Source organism: Arachis hypogaea, chromosome 6 (genome assembly GCF_003086295.3).
Source record: "Arachis hypogaea cultivar Tifrunner chromosome 6, arahy.Tifrunner.gnm2.J5K5, whole genome shotgun sequence".
In the NCBI taxonomy this organism is placed as follows: domain Eukaryota; kingdom Viridiplantae; phylum Streptophyta; class Magnoliopsida; order Fabales; family Fabaceae; genus Arachis; species Arachis hypogaea.
Genome location: NC_092041.1, coordinates 96,480,170 through 96,484,481, shown reverse-complemented (window position 1 = coordinate 96,484,481; position 4,312 = coordinate 96,480,170). Strand labels below are relative to the sequence as shown.

Genomic DNA, 4,312 nt, shown 5'->3' with positions numbered 1-4,312 from the left:
ATCTCTATACTATGACATATAGGATTCCATACTTTCTTTGTTTTCTTCTCTTTCATATGAGCAAAACAAAGATAAAGACATTCTTGTTGAAGCTGATCCTGAACCTGAAAGGACTCTGAAGAGGAAGCTAAGAGCAGCTAAAGCACAATACTCTAAAGAGGACCTGAAAATTTTTTTTGAAAAGGAAGCAGACAAAATAGACATGGCCGAACCCAACAACAACAATGCAAGGAAGGTGCTTGGTGACTTTACTGCACCTACTCCCGACTTCTATGGGAGAAGCATCTCTATTCCTGCCATTGGAGCAAACAACTTTGAGCTTAAGCCTCAATTAGTTTCTCTGATGCAACAGAATTGCAAGTTTCATGGACTTCCATTGGAAGATCCTCATCTGTTCTTGGCTAAATTTTTGCAAATCTGTGACACTGTTAAGACCAATGGAGTTGACCCCGAGGTCTACAGACTTATGCTTTTCCCTTTTGCTGTAAGAGACAGAGCTAATATATGGTTGAACTCACAACCTAGAGACAGCCTAAACTCTTGGGAAAAGCTGGTCAATGCCTTCTTAGCTAAATTCTTTCCACCTCAAAAGATGAGTAAGCTTAGAGTGGAAGTTCAAACCTTCAAACAGAAGGAAGGTGAATCCCTCTATGAAGCTTGGGAAAGATACAAGCAATTGATCAGAAGGTGTCCTTCTGACATGCTTTCAGAATAGAGCATCATAGGTATCTTCTATGATGGTTTGTCTGAGTTATCCAAGATGTCATTGGACCATTCTGCAGGCGGATCTATTCATCTGAAGAAAACACCTGTAGAAGCCCAGGAACTCATTGAAATAGTTGCAAATAACCCGTTCATGTACACTTCTGAAAGAAATCCTGTGAACAATGGGACAACTCAGAAGAAAGGAGTTCTTGAGATTGATACTCTGAATGCCATATTGGCTTAGAACAAATTATTGACTCAGCAAGTCAATATAATCTCTCAGAATCTGACTGGATTGCAAGCTACATCCAGCAGTAATAAAGAAGCATCTTCTGAAGAAGAAGCTTATGATCCTAAGAACCCTGCAATGGAAGAGGTGAATTACATGGGAGAACCCTATGGAAACACCTATAATCCTTCATGGAGAAATCATCCAAATCTCTCATGGAAGGACCAACAGAAGCCTCAACAAGGCTTCAACAACAATAATGATGGAAGAAATAGGTTTAGCAATAGCAAGACTTTTCTATCATCTTCTCAACAACAGACAGAAAACTCTGAGCAGAGTCGTTCTGGCTTAGCAACCATAGTCTCTGATCTATCTAAGACCACACTAAGTTTCATGAATGAAACAAGATCCTCCATTAGAAATTTGGAGGCACAAGTGGATCAGCTGAGTAAAAAGATTACTGAAACTCCTCCTAGCACTCTCCCAAGCAATACAGAAGAAAATTCCAAGAGAGAGTGCAAGGCCAAAACCATGACCAACATGGCCAAACCTGGAGAGAGTGAGGAGGACGTGATTCCCAGTGAGAAAAACCTCATAGGATGTCCTCTGAACGAAAAGGAGCTCCCCTTTGAGGAACCAAGGGAATCTGAGGCTCATACAGAGACCATAGAGATTTCATTGAACCTACTTTTGTCATTTATGAGCTCTGATGAGTATTTTTCCTCTGAAGAGGATGAAGATATTACTGAAGAGCAATCATGAAGCTGAATGCCAAGTTATTTAGTAATGAGACTTGGGAGGATGAACCTCCCTTGCTCACCAATGAATTGAATGACTTGATTAGGCAGACATTACCTCAGAAGAAACCGGATCCCAGAAAATTCTTAATACCCTGTCCATAGCTACCATGACCTTTGAGAAGGCTCTGTGTGACCTGGAGTCAGGCATAAACCTCATGCCACTCTCTGTAATGGAGAAACTGGGAATCTTTGAGGTACAAGCTGCAAGAATCTCACTAGAGATGGCAGACAAATCTATAAAATATGCTTATGGACTTGTAGAGGATGTTTTAGTCAAGGTTGAGCAACTTTACATCATTACTGACTTCATAATCCTGGGCATTGGGAAGAATAAGGATGAATCCATCATCCTTGGTAGACTCTTCCTAGCCACAACAAAAGTTGTGATTGATGTTGACAGAGGAGAGTTGGTCCTTCAAGTGAATGAGGACTACCTTGTGTTTAAGGCCCAAGGATCTCCTTCTGTACACATAGAGAAGAAGCATGAAAAGTTTCTCTCAATACAGAGTCAAACAGAACCCCCACATTCAAACTCTAAGTTTGTTGTTGAGAGGCCATCATCATGCTCTGAGTATCTGTGAGGCTCCATGAGAGCTCACTGTCAAGCTATTGACATTAAAGAAGCGCTTGTTGGGAGGCAACCAAATTTTTATTTATCTATGTTAAATTTCCATTTTCCATTGTTATTATATGTTTTCTTTAGGTTGATGATCATGTGGAGTCACAAAAACAATTGCAAAAATCAAAGCAAATTCAAAAACAGCATTAAAAATAGCACACCCTGGAGGAGGAGCTTACTGGCATTTAAATGCCAGTAAGGGTACCAGAATGGGTGTTAAACGCCCAGTCTGGCACGATTCTGGGCGTTTAATGCCAGAAATGGACACCAAACTAACGTTTAAACACTAGAAAGGGAAGAAAAACTGGCATTTAACGCTAGAAATGGGTAGCAGCCTGGGGTTTAAACTCCAGAAATGGGCAGCAACCTGGCGTTTAAAGCCAGGATTAGCACTCAGAGGGCGTTTACACGCCAGAATGGTGCAGGGATGAGAAATCCTTGACACCTCAAGATTTGTGGACCCCACAGGATCCCCACCTACCTCAACTCACTCTCTCTCTTCTTCACACATTCCAATAACACCCTTCCCCAAACACCCTTCACCAATCACCTCCATCTCTCCTCCCCATCACCTCTTCACCACTCACATCTATCCACTCTTCCCCAAAAAACCCACCTACCTCAACATTCAAATTCACATCCTTTCTCTCCCAAACCCAACCCCTAATACACGAACCCTACCTCTATCTCCACTCCTATATAAACCCCTCATCCCTCCTTCATGACATCATAAACACTTCTTCCCGCTTGGTCGAACCACTCACACCTCTCTATCTCCTCCATTTTCTTCTTCTTCTCCTCATTTCTTTCTTCTTTTGCTCGAGGACGAGTAAACCTTTTAAGTTTGGTGTGGAAAAAGCATTGCTTTTTGTGTTTCATAACCATTTATGGCACCTAAGGCCGGAGAAACCTCTAGAAAGAGGAAAGGGAAGGCAAAAGCTTCCACCTCCGAGTCATGATAGATGGAGAGATTCATATCAAAGGTCTATCAAGACCACTTCTATGAAGTTGTGGCGAAGAAGAAAGTGATCCCTGAGGTCCCTTTCATGCTCAAAAGGAATGAGTATCCGGAGATCCTACATGAAATTCGAAGAAGAGGTTAGGAAGTTCTCACCAACCCCATTCAACAAGTCAGAATCTTAATGGTTCAAGAGTTCTATGCTAATGCATGGATCACCAAGAACCATGATCAAAGTGTGAACCAAAACCCAAAGAATTGGCTTATAATGGTTTGGGGGAAATACTTAGATTTCAGTCCGAAAAATGTAAGGTTGGCACTCAACTTGCCAATGATGCAAGGAGATGCATGCCCCTACACTAGAAGGGTCAAATTTGATCAAAGGTTGGACCAAGTCCTCATGGACATATGTGTGGAAGGAGCTCAGTGGAAAAGAGACTCCAAAGACAAGCCGGTTCAATTGAGAAGGCATGACCTTAAACTTGTGGCTAGAGGATGGTTGGAATTCATCCAACGCTCCATCATTCCTACTAGCAACTGATCCGAAGTGATTGTAGATCGGGCTATCATGATCCATAGCATCATGATTGGAGAGGAAGTAGAAGTTCATGAGGTCATATCTCTAGAACTCTACAAGGTGGCTGACAAGACCTCCACTTTGGCAAGGTTAGCCTTCCCTCATCTCATCTGTCACCTATGCAATTTAGCTGGAATTGTCATAGAGGAAGACATCCTCATTGAAGAGGATAAGCCCGTCACTAGAAAGAGGATAGAGCAAATAAGAGAGCCTACTCATGGACCTCAATAAGAGCATGAGGAAATCCCTCATCAAAAAATCCCTGAGATGCCTCAAGGGATGCATTTTCCTCTACATAACTATTGGGAGAAACTCAATACCTCTTTGGGAGATTCGAGTTCCAATATGGAGCAACTAAGGATAGAGCACCAAGAGCACTCCATTATTCTCCATGAAATTAGAGAGGATCAAATAGCCATGAGGG

General features: G+C 42.0%; 1 non-coding gene across 1 annotated transcript; it reads right to left on the bottom strand.

Moving 5' to 3' along the window:
* Positions 1 to 598: 598 nt before the first annotated feature.
* LOC112699783 (small nucleolar RNA R71) lies at positions 599 to 706 on the bottom strand. Its single transcript, XR_003152721.1, has one exon. It is a non-coding gene; the product is annotated as a small nucleolar RNA R71 (small nucleolar RNA).
* Between the last annotated feature and the right edge of the window lie 3,606 nt (positions 707 to 4,312).